The following is an 18,797-nucleotide window of genomic DNA, read 5'->3' as shown; positions in this document are numbered from 1 at the left end:
ACTCCAGGTGGAGCTCGCACGTTAATGTGAAATGCTGAGGGCAGAATATTTTTTTTTCAGTTCAGTTTGCTTATATAGTGGATCACTTTGATGGGTTTTCATAGATTGATCCACTCCTGCAGCCTCAGGAGGTAGCCTACATGATGGCACTGAATGGCGGTTTTGATATGCCCTTGGATTTTATTTTCGAGCATTTTACCTAGTATTTTTTCCACCAATGTTGGTAAGGGAAATTCTTCTGAAATTCTTTCTTTGTTGTGTCGTTTGTGATTTATGTGTCAGGGCGACACTGGTGTCATGGAATCATTTTGGCGTTTTCCTCCTGTTTCTGTTTTTTTGGTGTAGGTTGAGAATTCTTTGAAAACCTGGTAGGAGTCTGCACTCAAACAATCTGGCCCTTGGGCTCTTTCAGTAGGGAAACTTAATTACTGTTTGTGTCTCATTAGGTGTTGTAGAGCTATTTACAGAGTTTATCTTACCTAAATTTACCTGTGGTCAGTGCAATCAGTCTACACAATCATCCACTTTAAAGTGAGAACTAATGATTATGTGACTTTCATCATTGTACATTGATACGGCTCCCTGTTCATTTCTGAATTTGTTATTTGGATGCTCTCTCCTCCTATTACATTATCTGTCTGAGGATTTGTCTGTCGGATTGATGTTCCCAAGGAACCAGCTCTTGTTTTTTTTTTTTGTTTTTTTGTTTTTTTTGTTTTTTTGATCTTTGTATTCTCTTTGTTTCTGATGGATCACTCTCACTCTGAGTCTGATCATTTCTTGCTGTCTCCTCCTTTAATATGTATTTGCTTCTTTTTATTTTAGAGATCTAGGGTGTGCTGGGAAGTTGCTAGTGTGGGGTCTCTCCGGTTTCTTTATAAAAGCACCCTGTGCTGCATATGCAGGTATGTTTGGAGAAGTTGTGCCTTCATTTTCATTAAATTCTAGGAGCACTTTTTGTTTTTCATCTCTTCCGTGAACTGGTGGATCTTAAGTTGCCAGCTATTGAATTTCAATGAGTTTATACACTTTTTCTTATTGTTGAAGTCCAGTTTTAATCCATGGTGATCTGAGAAGATCCAATGGTTAGTGCAGTATTTCTGTATCCATTGTGGCTTCTTTAGAGTGGGAGAACATGTTCATTTTAGGATAAGGTTCCATGAGGTACTGAAAAGAGAGTGTGTACTTTTGTGTTTGTGTGAACTATTCTGTAGATATCAGTGAGGTCAATTTTATTGAACCCCGTGTTTGTTAAATCATTTATTTATTTATTTTTTTAATTTCTGTCTCAATGGCCTGCCTTTGGTGAGATGGGACATTGATGTCACCCACTATTAATGTGTGAGGTTCGATGTGATATTTACGCTTTAGCAATATTTCTCTCACCAATATTTCTGCTTTTTGTCTTTGGCCTATAGACATCCAGAATTGAGATGTCATTTTGGTGGATTTTTCCTCTGATGCATATGAAGTATCCTTCCCCATCTCTTTTGATTACTTTTGGTAGAAAGCCTGATTTGCTGGATGTTAGAATGGCTACACCATCTTGTTTCTTGTGTCCATTAGGTTGGAAATCTTTTCCAACCCCTTGGTCTGAGGTTGTGTCTATCTTGGTTGCTGGATTGTGTTTCTTGAGTGCAACAGAAGGATAGATCCTGATTTTAAACCCATTGTGTTAGCCTGTGTCCTTTTACTGTTGAGTAGAGGACATTAATGCTTAAAGGTATTAATGAGATGTTGCGGGAGCAGGGTTTTTTTTTTTTTTTTTTTTTGCTTGCATGTTTTTTTGGTTTTTGTGTTTTCGATTAGGATGTTTGAGTATGTATGTGAGTATTACATCTGTTCAGTAGGGTGCATGATTTTTTTTGTTTGTATTTTTTTTGTGTTTTTGGGGAGCTATTGGAGTATGCATGTGAATGTGAGATCCTTTCTGTAGGTTATGCTGTGTAATTATTAATTTCTAGGGGGAGGCAGAGATGTTTCAATTTCTGAAAATCCATCAATATAATTCACTATATAATGAAACTGAAAGAGAAAAATCACATGATAATCTCATTAGATATTTAAAAAGCTTGCAAAAATATTCCAACCCACCTTCATGTTAAAAGGGTGAGAGCAATCAGGGATACGAGTCCTATGCAGAAACATAATAGAGGCAATGGACAGCAGGCCGGTACCCAGCTTCAACCTAAATGGAAAGAAATGTAAAGCAATTCCATTAAAGTCAAGGACAATGTAAGGCTGCACACTCTCCCTAATTAGTATAATATTTGAAATTATATCTAGGGTAAAAGCATAGTTCAAATTTGGTTCTGAAATGGAGTATTGCCAAGGCCTGTGAAGGAGGAATGGCACAGAGCTTTAGAAATCCTGGGGTATGGCCCACTCTTCAGCACAGTCTCGTTGGACCTTGGTGAGTCATGAACCCCACGAGGATATCAGGCAGAGTGGTGCTCAGTTATTGCACTCATCCTCTCTTAATCTAAGAAGTGCATGAAAATCCTCATGGAGCTTTCTACCACTCAGAGGGCAGTGCCATTGGCATTTGCAATAAGAGTGATACAGGTCTTTTAGCAATTGCCTCTGGGGTAGATCATTGCTTCTATCATTGCCCGAGGAAATGTAGAATGATTAGCGAGGACCACAACCCATTAAAAGCTTTTGGAAAAATAAAATTGTTTGTGAAGCTGGCTAAGATCTTTTCCCTACTGACTCTGATATAAAAAACAATGAATGGAACAATTTGTAGTTCGGAAAGGCTGGGATCTTTTAAGGTCAGGGATCAAGAACTATGGCGGCACAGGCTAATGGTGTGACTGTCACAAATGCTGGACTGTTGATGACTGCTTTCTGAACCAGTTTTACCCTCAGCTTCCTGATAGGATTTAATAAGGTTTGCCAATCACAGATGTGCATTCTGATCATTTAAAGCAGATATAACATTTTTATACAGATGTTTAGATTTCTGTTTCTAAAAGATTCTTACAAGTATCCTTTTAAGGATAAATAATACAATACTTTACCATTTCTCTGTGAATTCAAATTGCTTACTTATGAAGTTACGTTGACCTTGGGAGCAATTTGTTTTCTTTAGGTGTACTATATAATGTTTGTTCTAATACAGTACTGGGTATCACTCTTTTCATCACTAAGCAAGAGAAGAAAACTAGAATATGATCACATTTGTAATACAATATTCAATAAATTAAAGGTCTATAGGGAAAATACTGCCCGTTGCGAAACAGAGAAAACCTAGAAAATTGAACTGTATGTCACAGGAATAATCCTGGGAGTATAAATATTATCTAGAAGAATCACCTCCACTCCATCTTCCTAAATCTTTTCTACCCGTGACATGCCCCTGACTAACTTTCACCATTCAGAGCATGTAACCACTAATGAAGAAAAGAGAAGTATCTAACTTTATAGAGAGATGGAGTACGTAAATGTTTCCACTGTGACACAAGAGACTCTCCTGGAAAAGGCACTCTTGAAACTGGTCAATGTAAGGAAAGCTGTTCAGCATGTAGGCCATGGGCGTTCTAAGAGACATTATCATTAGGCCCTCTCTGAAAAATCTCTTGTAACCTAGAGAGCCCTAGCTACTTTTGTGAGGTCACAAGTGTTGTCCTGATAGCATCTGCCTCTCAGATATTTCTTCAGTACCCCTAGAGCTTACTAATTGGCCTTTAATTCAGAATAAACAGACATTTTTGAAGGGAGAACAAAGAGGATGAAGAAATCAGAGATGTGCAAAGAAAGCTTCCCTTCTGTTTTGGTATCAAAAAGGAAGAATTACCTGGTCCATTTGAGAGCTCAGTGAGTCTGGGGTAGGTGTTTAGTGGGTTCCCTGAAGAGACAGCCTTCATCTCAGCTTTCCACATATGGGAATGAGGACATGGGAGCCTCTCAAAATCATCTGGACTTACCTGTTCTTATGGTTCCTGGAAGTCAGAGAGTTTATATCATTCATTTCTTTATTCCAAAAGCCAAGGGATGGAAAGGGCACAGTTGTTTTCCTGAGAGTGCATGGCCTTTATTCTTTTTGACAAGAAGAAAAGGGACTTAAAGAACACGGGAAGGACAAGTTTTATAACCCTAGCTCTGTGTAAACTCCTCCATGCTTTAGATTCCTATAGTGCAGTTTGTGCCTGACCCTGATATCTGGAATAGAGAAGAGCTTCTATTTTAAACATCATCATCTCAGTCCTTCAACTATTATTTCTATGACTGTCATTACCTGATAGTGACTCATTAGATTTCTGAGTCAATAGCTGTAACTAGCTGGTAGTTTTCTTTTCTTTTATTTCTTATATCTTTTATTTTTTACAAATTTTATTTCTTTTTTTAAAATGTATATTTATATATTTATATTTAAAATACTGTTTCCTTTTAGAATTTCCTCCCGTACGATCCCTAACAGGTCCCTCTCCACTTCTTCTATAAACCATCCCATTACTGTCCCTTCACATTCCCTTTAAATGCAAGTCAAACCAAGGGAGGACCAAGGGCTTAACTTTCCTTTGGTGCCCAACAAGGCCATCCTCTACTACAAATGCAGTTGGAGCCTTAGGTCTTTCCATTTTCCACCTTTGAATATTGGTCTCATACCAGAAAGATCTGGTTCATTGGCATTTTTGTTCTTAAGGGTTGAAAGCCTTTTCAGCTCTTATTATCCTTTCTCAGAATCTACCAACTGGAACTCCATTTCCAGTTTACTGGATTGCCATTGACATTCACATTTGTATTTGACATGCTCTAGCTTTGTAACTCAGGAAATATCTATATCTGTTTCCTGGCAGAATGCATTTCTTAGCTTCATCAATGTTATCCAGTTGTGGTGGTTGAATATATATATATATATATATACTTTAGGTGCTTCCTACACCTATTAGGTTAGGTGGAATGATTACATGGATTCTGCACAACTAGGTCAAGAATGTAGAGTTTGCAAATGAGTATATCAAAGAGACTCCCTCCTGTACTTATGAAGGTATTGAGTTGAGGTTTCACTGTTCCTCAAGTCTTTCTTCCCCCTGCCCATGCTCCTGTTTCTTATATATGACATTAAGGAAGAATCATGGCAACACATCTAAAACCTTCAAGTCTGGCCATGGGAACACAGGAAGTAGATAATGTAGTACAGATATCAAATGTGAATAGAGAAAAGAATTGTATACTCCATGTGATCCTTTGCTTTATTGATGTTGGTAATTTTTGAATAACATAAGGATTTGGGAATTTATAATTGAAGTAGTTACACCATATTTACACTGTTATTCTCAGTCTATAGATGGGCCCAATTTGTTTCAAAAATCATAGCAGAGAATGGAATTTGAAAACAGAATTTTTGAGTACATATTCAGGAATATTTATAATGTCCCCTATGAAGGAATGTACAATAGGAAAGTGAAATACAATATTCATTCAACGAAAGGTGTGTAGGTAAAGTACTGGCCTTTATAAAATTAAGAAAACCTAGAAAATTGAACTGTATGTCACAGGAATTGACCTGGGAATAAAAATATTATCCAGAAGAATCTCCTCCACTCCAAGTTCCTAAATAATTTCTATCCATGCCATGCCCCTGACTCATTTTCTCCATTCAGAAGTCACTAGCTTTAGAGAGATGGAGAACGAAAGTTTCCACTGTGTCACAGGAGACATACCTAAATTGGCACCCTCAAAACTGGTTAATGTAAGGAAAGCTGTTTAGAGTCAGGCCACGGCAGTTCTCAGTGACGTCATCATTAGGCTCTCCCTGAAAAATCTCTTGTATCCTTGAGAGCACTAGCTTCTTCTGTGATGTAATAAGTGTTGTCCTGACTGCAAATGCCTCTCAGATATTACTTCAGTACCTATAGGTTTTACTAATTGGCCTCAAATTCAGGGGAAACAGTCATTAGGGAGGGAGAACAAAGACGATGAAGAAATCAGAGATGGGGAGAACGAAGCTGGTCTTCTGTCTTGGTATAAAAGAAGGAAGAAATACATCATCCCTGAGAAATCTCACTGAAGCCTTGGTAGGAGTGGAATATGTAAGTTGAAGAGATAGATTTGATCTGATCCTTCCACACATGGGATCAGGAGCTGGGAGCCTCTCAGAAGAATCTGGAATTCCCTGCTTCTAATGGTTCCTGGAAGTCAGAGAGTTTATATCATTAATTTCTTTCTCCCAAAAGCCAGGTGTTTGGAAGGACACTGTTCTTTTCCTTAGAGCTCATGGATTTTTGTTCTTATTGCCCAGAAGAAAATGGTCCTAAGGAAGAAGTGAAAAATAAGTATACTTTCCTCAGCTCAGAGTAAACTCCTCAATTATTTGGATACTTATAGAGCAGTAAGTGTCTGATACTGGTATTTGGGAGAGAGAAGTGCTCCAAATTTGATCTTCATCATCTCAATCTTTCCACTAGTATTATTCTGACTATAAATCCCTGACAGGAACCCTTTGGATTACTGACTCAATAGGTCTGATTAGCTGCAAATTATCTTTTGTTTTTTTTTCCTTTTTTTTTTTAGCAAATTTTATACCTTTTTTTTTTTTTGGTTCTTTTTTTCGGAGCTGGGGACCGAACCCAGGGCCATGCGCTTCCTAGGTAAGCGCTCTACCACTGATCTAAATCCCCAGCCCCGTATATACCTTTTTTAATTGGATATTTCTATATTTACATTTCAAATGTTATTTCCTTTCCCAGTTTCCTGTCCTTAATATTCCTAGCTGGTCCCCTTATCCTTATCTATAACCTTTACTGTGCTTTGACATTCCCTTTAACTAGGGAGAACCAAGGGCTTCTCCTTCCATTGATGATCAACATCGCCATACTATGCCACATATGCAGTTGGAGCCACAGGTCTGTACATAAACAGTCATGGAATATTGGTTTAATACCAGAAAGCCCTGGTTAATTGAACTTGTTGTTCTTATGGTGGTTGAAAGCCCATTCAGCTCTTGTAATCCTTTCTCAACATCTACAAACAAGGGGTCTGTATTCAGTTCTCTGGTTTGCCACTAGCAATCACTTCTGTATTTGACATGCTCTAGCTGTGTCTCTCATGAAAGATCTAAAACCATTTATTGGCAGAATGCAATTTTATCTTCATCAATCTTATCAAGTTTTTGTGCCTGATATATATATATATATATATATATATATATATATATATATATGTATATGTATATATACACACATATATATATATACATACATACATATATATATGAATACATATATACATATATATATATAAGTGAATACATACACACACATATATACATATATATACATATATACATATATATATACATTTATATACATACATATATATATATATATATATATATATATATATATATATATATATATATATATACAATTTTGGTGGATCCTACAACTAGGAATTTTGGTTTAATATTTGGATGGATTCTGCATAACAAGGTGAAGACTATAGGATCCACAAATGACAATTGCAAATAGACTCCCTCCTGTTTTTTATAACCTATTGAATTTGAGGTTTCGTTGGACCACAAGCCATTCCTATCACTGCCCATCACTCAGAAACTGATGTGTGGCCTGAAGAAAGAATCATGGTAAAACATCCAAAACCCTCAAGCCTATCCCTGGGAACACAAGAAGGTAGATATTAGAGGACTGATATCTAATAGAACTTCAGAACCACATTCTATACTCCATGTTGTCCTTTGCTTTACTGATGTCTTGTAATTAATGGATAAAATATGGATTTGGGAGTTGATCATTAGAAGAAGGTACACAATATTTCCACTCTTATATTCACTCTATAGCTGAGCCACGTTTGATACCAAATTCATTGCAAAAAATGGAATTTGAAAAATGAAATTTTGAGTACACATGCAGGAACATATATAATGTCCCCTGTAAATGAATTTACAATCAGAAAATATAAAACAATATTCACTCAATTAAAGTTCTGTAGGGAAAATACTGGCACCAGCAAAACAGGGAAAACCTAGGGAATTGAACTTTATGTCACAGGATTTGACCGGAGAATAAAATTAATCTCCAGAAGAATATCTTTCCTTCTGTGTTCCTAGATCTTTTCTACCCATGACAAGCCCCTGACTAACTTTCTTCATTCAGAGCATGTAATCACTAATAAAGCAGAGAGAAGGCTCTAGCTGTACAGAGATGTAGCATGTAAATGTTTCTACTGTGTCACAGGAGACACTACTGGAAAGTGCACAACCAAATCTGGTCAATGCAAGGAAGCTCTTGAGCAGGTAGGCTATGGCAGTTCCATCATCATTAGGCCCTCCTTGAAAATTCTATTGTGTCCTGGAGAGCCGTAGCTTCTTCTGTGATATCACAAGTTTTGTTTTGACAGCAACTACCTCCTTCCATATGTCTATGGTTTAGTAATTGGCATCTAATTCAGAGTAAAGAGCGATTTGGGAGAGAGAACAAATAGGAAGAAGGGATCAGAGATGGGGATGAGGAAGCTGGCCTCTTGTCTTGGTATAAAAGTAAAGGTGAAATAAGTGGTTTTTGGAAAACACCCTGAGCAGATGGCTTTAGTTCTTTTGTTCTTCTATGGGTTAACCGAGCTCTTGGAGAAGTTGGTGAACATCCTAAAGACCTTTTGGCAGATGGTAAAGTTTCTAGACACCCCTTTTTGTATTTCAATGATCCTAGGGATTGTATGACTAAAGGTAATTGTTTCCTAGGATGAGTGCTAGAGCAAGATAGATTTTTAGGTGCTTTAAAAGACATGGAATTTTTCTGATATACTTGGACTAATGGCACAAGGTCTAAATGATTTTTTTTTCGATGTGGACTTTCCCTCAGACCTTTGGTAATATAAAAAAAAGCGTTTTATATGTTTGAAGTCTAATTTGCACAATGACAAACCACTTTGAGCATGGAGAACACTTTCTGGAGCCCTAGACAGGAGTGAAGAAATTCTCTGAAACCCTAGGGTAGACGGTGAACATGCCTTTTTTGTAGAAGGAGGAGTTACTTGAGCATCTTGGGACAATATGGAATGTCCAGCAAGTCCTTTCAAGGAATGGCATCTTTGCACAATTCCTTCATATTTTTTGGAAATTCCATGACCCTTTGGACAGATGGAGAAGGTTAGGACTCACCTGAGGAGAAAATGTAGCTTTTGCTGTCTCTTTGGCTGCAGAAGATGGCACAAGATCCCTTTTGGCAGAAGGGGGATGTTTGAAACTATCTTCTTTAGAGGAAATTTCTCAAGACTACATCAGAAGGATCAAATCTTAACCTTTTTTTTTTATAGAAACTGGATGCCTGTGGTCCACTTTGGTACAGGGAGAATGTCGCCTCTTTATCCCCAGAGTGGACATGTTAAATAAATCTACTTAGGTATATGGGGATAGTTCTAAAACATGCTGTTCAGATGCAGTAGATCCTAAGACATCCTTCTCAGATGAGGAAGGTCTTAATGTACCGTGTATACGTGTAGAATCCTTACTGTGATATCAGAATGGAGAGTATGTATTAGAGCTACCTCTGAAAATGTGACCTCTCCCTGAGCATCATAGACATATTCTAGATATTGTTTTGTAACTGTGGAAGTTCCAAGAGAAATTTCTTCTGCTGGAGAAGTGGAAACCGACTTTCCTATAGAAGTGTCAGGTTCCCTAGCCTGCTTGAGAGGCAAAACAGGCTCTAAAGCCCCTTCAGAAGATGAGGTAAAATCCAGAGCTTTTGAGGTATTTGGCAGATGTTCTGGGTCTGCTTGTGGGTATAAAGAAGGAATGGCAATCTTTTCTGAATATTTGGAAGAGTGTGTAGCATCTTCTGTAGTTGGGGAAGATGGCTGATTTTGAGGAGATAAGGAAGTTCCTATAGCCTACTGTGGAATTTGTGGAGGTCGTATTCATTCTTTTACACTAATGGAATACAAGGAATCCCTCTCCTCAGTTGTTGAGGATGCTACAGACTCTGGTGTTCGCATTTCATGGTTCACATATGTTTGGGTCCATAAACTTCTCTACAGATGGAATCTGTCCTAGAATATCTTTTGTATATGTGTCACATCCACAAGACATTTCTAAAGATGTGGCTATGGGTAGACCTCCTTTTGTAGAAGTTTCTTGTCCCACAGTCTCTTTATGAGATAGAGTAATACTCAGAGAATACTGCTCAGTTTTGGGAAGTTCTAGCATCTCTGATGTATATGTGGAAAATTTTGGAGCCTCTGCTTTCAGGACAGAACGACTTAGAGTCCCCTGAGGAGGCAGGGGATATTTTATCTTCTCTGCACATTGTATAAATATGGAGTCTGCATGGCTCATTGACAGTGTGTTTTGATAAACTTGGCTTTTTGGGGCCTAATGGGATGTCAGGAGGGTCCCTTCAGTGGTAGAGGATATTTGAATAATTCTCTATTATATAGGGACATTTGAAGTACTGGGGGATATGGTGAGGCTGCTAGAACATATTTTTTATGTGCAGAAGGCACAGGAGTTCCATCGGTGGATTCAGAAATTTCTACCACATCTTGCGTGGGTGTGGAACTCTCAAGAGCCCCTTCTGAAACTGTCAATGGTCCTTCATCTAATGGTGTACATGCAGAAAATTTTGTCTCTTCTTGGGCTGGTATGTGTGTTATGAGGTTCACTTGGGTATTTGTAACTGTATTTTGTACGCCTTGGATCATAAGTGATGATTTAAGCGCATTTTTAATAGTGGAGGACTTTGAATGTCCTCTTGGCTTAATAGGGTAGTTCTGCAATCCGCTTTGTCAGCAGAATCAGGTTTCAAACTCATTTTACCCGAGGCAGATTTCATAAGCACGTTGGTGGAGATAGGGCACATCTTTGACTGTCTTTGTGAATGGACAGAGCTCTCTGCCCTGCTTTGGCAGCTGGCAAAGGTATTAAAGTCTCTTCTGGAGAAGGGGCAGGACTTATTCCACTTGTGGAATATGAGAAATCACTGAGATTACCTTTAAGAGAAGAAGATTTCCAGCCCTTTTCTTTCTGATTGGGCCTGTTGTACCTCCCCTTAACCAGAGGCATCTTCTCAAACAAAATTTGGAGGAGAACTGGAAAGACTGAGGACCTGTAAGATAGGGAGTGAACATTTGAAATCCTTTGGAAAGTCTGTGGGACAAGAGCTGAACACCCAGAAGAGTGTGCAATACTGAGACCTCAGCGAGGAGACCCTGCTACTTCTTCCCACATATGCTCAGATCCCTAGCCCAAGAGGAAACTGCATAGTGCCACTGGATACATGAATATAGGAGCAGTCAATCTGCAGGAGCCCTGCAGTCCAAACTGCAGCTGAATCTGAACTTGTCCAAACAGTGTTCTACACCCAAACGTCATGAGCGGTGGGGAAGTATTACACTGTCAGAGGGGCAGAAACCCGTGAGAACTCTGCTCAAATTCCTGACTCAAGAAAAAAAAACACCTAGCTCCATCTGGGCCTCCTGTGCATAGGAACCTAGGAGCAGTAGGGTCAAGACACTTCTGGTTGCAGCCCTTATGGAAAGCTGAAACAAGTGAGTTCAGGCCTGAGAGAAGAGGTGATTCCAACTTTTCTGCTTGAAGCAAGCTCACTGGTTGACTCAGGACATGCAAAGGCAGAACTCCTCTGGGATCAGGCATTTCCAGTTTCAAGCTGGCTCCTGAACCTTGCTGATTCCAGCACAAAGCTCCCTTCTCCTAGAAACTGTGGGAGAGAGAGCTGATCACCCAGGAGTGTGGGCAATACTGAGCATACAATGCACACAGACTACCACTTCTGCCCACAATTACCCACATCTCTGGCCCAAGACAAAATTGCATAGTGACTCTGGAATAGAGGAGGAGTAAATCTACTGGAGCACCATGTTCCAGACTGTGCCTGGATCGGAACTGATCTTGTCAAACAGCTCCCTGTACCCAAATCATGATGGTGGGGTAACTAGAGCCTCAGAGAAGCAGACACTCCTGGGAAATCAGAGGAGACTACTCTCTGCCCAGATTCCTGACTCAAGAGGAAAACACCTTGTACCATCTGTGCCCCCTCCCCCCACAGAGGGACCTAGGAGAAGTATGGGAAGTTCCTTCTGGTTCCCGCCCACAGGGACAGCTGAAAGTAAGTAGACAGGAGCAACTACATGCCTGAGAGCAGAATACTCTGTTCCCTTAACTGGGTAAAATAAAACAGGAAAACAGGTCTACAGCAGCCCTGACACACGAGCCTACAGGACGGTCAAGCCACTGTCAGAAAGAGCAAGACAAGCTAATTCCAGAGACCACCTGATGGCCACAGGAAAGCACAGGAACACAAACAACAGAAACCAAGACTACTTGGGCTCAACAGAACCCAATTCTCCCATCAAAACAAACACTGGATATCTAAACACACCAGAAAAGGAAGATCTAAATTTAATTTCACATTTATCATGATGATGGAGGATGTTAAGAATAGTAACTCCCTTAAGAAAATGCAGGACAATAGAAAAAACTGAAGTAAACAAATATAATGCAAGAAAGAGGGAACACAAAACTACCTTAAAGAACTACTTGAAAAAGAGCATAACAGGAGAAGGAAATAAACAAAACCACCCAGGAGTTAAAAATGGAAATAGAAACAATAAAGTAAGCACAAGGAAGATAACCCTGGAAATGGAAAACCTAGGACAGAGACCAGGAGTCATAGAAGTGAGAATCACCAACAGGATAAAAGACATAGAAGACATAATCTAAGGAGCAGAAGAATCACACAACTGTCAAACATAATGTAAAACAGAAAAGACCTAGCTCAAAACATAAAGGATATCCAGGACACAATGAGAAGATCAAACCTAGTCTTAACAGGTATAGAAGAAAGTGAAGACTGTCAACATCAAGGGACAGTAATATCTTCAACAAAATTATAGAGTAAAACTTCCCTAATCTAAAGAAAGAGATGCCCATAAACATACACAAAGCCTACAGAACTCCAAATAGATTGGACCAGAAAAGGATATTCTCCCATCACATAATAGTCAAAACACCAAATGCACAAAACAAATAAAAATGTTAAAAACTGTAAGGAAAAAGGTCAAGTAATATATAAAGGCAAAGTTATCAGAATTAAATCAGAATTCTTTTCAGATACTATGAAAGTCAGAAGATCATAGACAGATGTCATACAGACACTAAGAGAATAAAAACACCATCCCAGGGTACTGTATCCATCAAAACTCTCAATTAACAAAGACGGAGAATCCAAGATATCCCATGACAAAACGAAATTTACACAATACCTTTCTACATATCTAGTCTTATAAAGGACACTAACTGGCAAGACCGAACACAAGGATTCAAGTAAAACCATAGATAAAGCAAGAAATTAGTCTTTTCACAACAACACATAGAGAAGAGAAGCACACAAACATAAACTAACCTCCAATTATGAAAATAACAGAAAGTGACCATCACTATTCCTTAATATCTCCAACATCAATAGACTCAATTCCTCACTAAAAATACACAGATTGACACACAATATGTAATGAGGACCCAGCATTTTGCACTACAGGAAACACATTTCAGAGACAAAGACAGACACTACATCAGAGTAAAAGGCTGGAAAACAATTTTCCAAGCAAATGATCTGAAGAATATATAAAATCGACTTTCAACCAAAAGTCATCAAAAAGCATAAGGAAGGACACTTCATATTCGTCAAGGGAAAAATCCACCAAGATGAACTCAAAATCATAAATGTCTATGCTCCAAATACAAGGGCTCCTACATACACATAAGAAACCTTACTAAAGATCAAAGCACATATTGCACCGCAAAAAATAATAGTATAAGATTACAACACCCCATTCTCATCACTGGACAGATCACAGAAGCAGAAATTAAACAGAGATATAGACAGACTAGCAGAAGGTATAAACCAAATGGACTTAACAGATATTTACAGAACATTCTATCCTAAAACAGAAAGATAAACCTTCTTCTCACAGCCTCCTGGCACTTTCTCCAATATTAATCATATAATCAGTCAAAAAGCAGGCCTCAAAGCATACAGAAAGATAGAAATAATCCAACGCATCCTATCAGACCACCATGGGCTAAGGCTGTTCTTCAATAAAAATTAGGAAAGAACGCCCACATATACATGGACGTTAAACAATTTTTTTACTCAATGATAACTTGGTCAAGGAAGAAATAAAGGAAGAAATTAAAGACTTCTTAGAATTCAATGAAAATGAAGGTACAACACACCCAAACTCTTGGAACACAATGAAAGCTGTGCTAAGAGGAAAACTCATAGCTCTGAGTGCCTGCAGAAAGAAACAGGAAAGAGCATATGTCAGCAGCTTGACAGCACACCTAAAAGCTCTAGAACAAAAAGAAGCAAATACATGCAGGAGTAGTAGAAGGCAGAAAATAATCAAACTCAGGGCTGTAATCAACCAAGTAGAAAAAAAGGGACCATACAAAGAATCAACAGAACCAATACCCGATTCTCTGAAAAAATCAACAGGATATATTAACCCATAGCTAGACTAAGCAGAGGATACAGAGAGTGTGTCCAAATTAACAAAATCAAATATTAAAAAGGGAGACAGAACAGCAGAATCAGAGGAAATTAAAAAAAATTACTGTACTACAAAGCCTAGGTTCAAAAAACTTGAAAATCTGGAAAAAAAAAGACAATTTTCCAGACAAATACAAGATACCAAACCTAAATCAGGAAAAGATAAACCATTTAAACAACCCATAACTCCCAAAGGAATACAAGCAATCATCAAAACTCTCCCACCCAAAAAGAGTCCAGGATTAGATGGGTTTAGTGCAGAAATCCATCCAAAATTCATTGAAAAATTCATAACAATACTGTCCAAACTATTCCATAAAATTGAAACAGATGGAGTACTACCAAATTGCTTTCATGAAGTCACAATTACTCTTATAACTAAAACAAAGAAAGACTCAACAAAGAAAGATAACTCAGACCAATTTCTCTTATCAATATCAACACAAAAATACTCAATGAAATTCTTGCAAACCTATTCATACAACACATTAAACAATCATCTACTATGTTTAAGTAGGATTCATCCCAGGCTTGCAGGGATACTTTAATATACAGAAAACAAACAGCATAATTCACTATATAAACTCCAAGATAAAAACCACATGATCCTTTCATTAGATGCTGAGAAAGATTTTGACAAAATTCAACATCACTTCATGAAAAAAGTCCTGGAAAGCACAGGAATTTAAGGCCCACACCTAAACATATACAGCAAATCCGTAACTAACATTAAACTAAGTGGAGAGAAACTTAAAGCAATCACACTGAAATCAGGGACTGAACAAGGGTGCCCACTCTCTCACAACTTATTCAATATAGTTCTAGACATCTTAGTCAGAGCAAGCAGACACTGAAGGAGGTCAAAGGGATATAGATTGGAAAAGAAGAAGTTAAAATAGCACTGTTTGTAGTTGATAGGATTGTATACTTAGTGACCTCAAACATTCCACAAGAGAATTACTAAGCCTGATAAACATTTCAGCAAAGTGGCTGAGTATAAAAATAACTCTGCACAAAGCTAAACAAGCAGAGAAAGAAAGTAGGGATATGACACCCTTCACAATAGCCCCAAATAATATAAAATGTCTTGGGGTGACATTATCCAAGTAAGTAAAAAATATGAGGATATGAGCAGAACCTCAAGTCTCTGAAGAAAGTGAAGGAGATTTCAGAAGATGGAAAGATCTCTCATGTTCATGGACTGGCAGGATTAATACAGTAAAAATGGCCATTATATCAAACGCAACCTACATATTCATTCCAATCCCCATCAAAATTCCAATCCAATTCGTCAAAGATTTAGACAGAACATTCATTGATTCATCTGGAATAAAAAAAAAAAAACACAGAATAGCTAAAACTGTCCTCAACAATAAAAGGACTTCCATGGGAATCACTATCCCTAAACTCAAGCAGTATTACAGGGCAACAGTGATAAAAAAAAAAAAAAAAAAAACTGTATGGCGTTGTGACAGAGGCAGGCAAATAAACCAGTCGAATAGAATTGAAGACCCAGAAATGAACCCCTACAACCATGGTCACTTAATTTTTGAGAAAGAAGTCAAAACCATCCAATGGAAAAAAAGACAGCATTTTCAGCATGTGGTGCTGGTTCAACTGTGGGTCAGTATGTAAAAGATTGCAGATCAATCCATTCTTACTGCCCTGTAGAAAGCATAAGTACAACTGGATCAAGGACCTCCACTTCAAACCAGATACACTCCAACAAATAGAAGACAAAGTGTGGAAACATGTCAAACACATGCTCACTGGAGAAAATTTTCTGAACGAAACACCAAAGGCTCATGTTCTAAGATGAAGAATCAACAAATGTGATCTTAAAAAAACTGAAAAACTTCTGTAAGGTACAGGACACTGTTGTTAGGATAAAATGGAAACCAATAGATTGGAAAAAGATCTTTACCAATCCTACAACTGATAGACAGCTTATATCCAAAATATACAAAGAACACATGAAGTGAGACTACAGGGAGACAAATAACCATTTGAAAAATGGGGTTCAAAGCAAAACAGAGAATTCACAGCTGAAGAATATCAATTGGCAGAGAAATACCTAAAGAAATATTCAACAACTATAGTATAAGGGAAATGCAAATCAAAACAACCCTGATATTCCACCTCACACCAGTGAGAATGTCTAAGATCAAAAACTCAGGTGAGAGCAAATGCTGGAGAGGATGTGGAGAAAGAGGAACACTCCTCCATTGTTGGTGGGATTGCAGACTGATATAACCATTCTGGAAATCAGTGTAGAGGTTCCTCAGAAAATTGGACATTGAGTTATCTGAAGACACAGCTACACCTATCTTGGGCATATACCCAAAAGATGCCCCAATATATAACAAAGACATGAGCACCACTATGTTCATAGTAGCCTTATTTATAATAGCCAGAAGCTGAAAGAACCCAGATGATCTTCCACAGAGGAATGAATACAGGAAATATGGCACATCTAACCAATGGAGTGTCATTAAGAGATACATTGAAATGCTAGCACTCTATACAACAGGGTTTTAGAGTCCCTTAGTGAGAGAATGGTCTTTTACAGCAAGGTCTTCATTATCAGACTTTGATTTAACCCATCTACCAAAGAAGTGAAATTATCCCAGACATAAAATAGTGCCTCTCCAGAAACAGCTTTTATCCACAAATACGCATCTACTTCTATTTCATAATTGTCATGTTTATATGGGTTTAGGATACAATATGTTCTGATTTATTAATGATATTTAAGTATTATTTGGGGTAATTTTGAAATTTTCAAAGGAACAAACCTATTTTATGATTGTATTCCATACTACTTGTAATTTGATCTTGAAGTATTTCATGAAAACTGAAGTATCGAAAATGTATATCTTCCCACTTAAAATTTATAACATCCATCATGTGAAACTCCCGCTGAACCTCAGTGGATTGATTTCTCTGAAAGCATTTATAGACTCTCCTACTGCATTATTGCAACTCTACAGAAGCTTCACTCCCATAGTGGCAGTTCCAGATCAGATGTAAACAAACAATTTTCTTTGCCTTGGAAAAGATTTAAAATATTTTCATTAACTTTTTATATGAAACTAGTAAGGATTTTGAGAAAAGGGGGCAGACAGGCCCCAGAAAGTATGTTTTTAAAATTCTTTTCTTAAAATTAGACTTTTTCATGCAAAATATTTGAATTATGATTACCGTCTATTCCCCCCTTCTATTCCTCTCCTGTCATCTGTATCTACATCCTTCTGACTCTCACTAGAAAACAAACCATCATCTAAGGGATAAAAATAAAATGAAAGTTATTGAATTGGAGTAGAACAAAACAAGCATATAGAAAAGAGCCAAAACAAGGTTCAAGAATCAGATACAGACACGGAGACCCAGACTTCCATTCACACACTCTGGAATTCCATGGAAACATAAAACCAGGAAAAATATATACACAAAACATACAGAGCAAAAATTAATAGATAAATAAACATAAAACAAAATGAAAAAGACATTCTGAAGAAAAAGTCCTGACCCATAATGAGACAAGGATCCTCCAAAGATGATGTTCAGTTCCCTTAGTGCTTTATACGCAGTCTACCCTTAAAATTAGTTTGTGTACCCAGTGATATTCCCTTGGAGAAAACTAAGTTTTCATTTTCACATGATTATCCAATGGAGATAACTTCCAAATTAGAGATAAGGTGATATGCAGGCCTTGGGTTCTTTCAAGGGCTTACTAATAGGTAAGGAGATCTGTGAGGTGCTGTCCACTGAGCATGATACAATTGTGGCCCTCCAGAACTCAAAATACTTACATCTATCTGAACAGACCCTATATAATATTGACACTGCTTATTCAAAGGAACTAAGCGAAGTGCTGGAGAATAGAGAATGATGTAGCCATGGGTGTCTTACTTCATTGAAGAAGATTTTAAGAGACTAAAATTTACTATGAATTGGTGTCTCAAAGTAACACCAGAAATTACACTGTTAACGTCTCACTAACACAACTGCCTAAACAACAGCTGAGGAAGAGAGGGAATGGGGAAGAATGGAAGTTTAGTTCTCTTTCTGTTTAAATTCCTTCTTCCTCTTCTTCTTCTTCTTCTTCTTCTTCTTCTTCTTCTTCTTCTTCTTCTTCTTCTTCTTCTTCTTCTTCTTCTTCTTCTTCTTCTTCTTCTTCTTCTTCTCCTTCTCCTTCTCCTCTCCCTCTGGTTTGATGTGTAGGTCCTTGATTCACTTTGACTTAGGCTTTGTACATGGTTATAA

The 18,797-nt window shown here is 37.8% G+C and overlaps 1 long non-coding RNA gene across 2 annotated transcripts in view; it reads left to right on the top strand.

Annotated features, from left to right (window-relative positions):
- The first annotated feature begins 3,243 nt into the window (after window positions 1-3,243).
- LOC134484661 (uncharacterized) overlaps window positions 3,244-18,797 on the top strand; it is a 41,686-nt gene continuing 26,132 nt past the window's right edge. The window contains exon 1 of one of the 2 annotated variants that reach the window (XR_010062257.1): window positions 3,244-3,830. This is a non-coding gene — a long non-coding RNA (uncharacterized LOC134484661). Of the gene's footprint in view, window positions 3,831-5,310; window positions 6,039-18,797 lie in introns of those variants that run through there. The other variant, XR_010062259.1, reaches the window with a different exon arrangement.

This window comes from Rattus norvegicus (assembly GCF_036323735.1).
Source record: "Rattus norvegicus strain BN/NHsdMcwi chromosome Y unlocalized genomic scaffold, GRCr8 chrY_unlocalized_25, whole genome shotgun sequence".
Taxonomy (NCBI): domain Eukaryota; kingdom Metazoa; phylum Chordata; class Mammalia; order Rodentia; family Muridae; genus Rattus; species Rattus norvegicus.
Note: the sequence above shows the minus strand (reverse complement) of the source record. Positions and strands in the feature narration are given on the sequence as shown.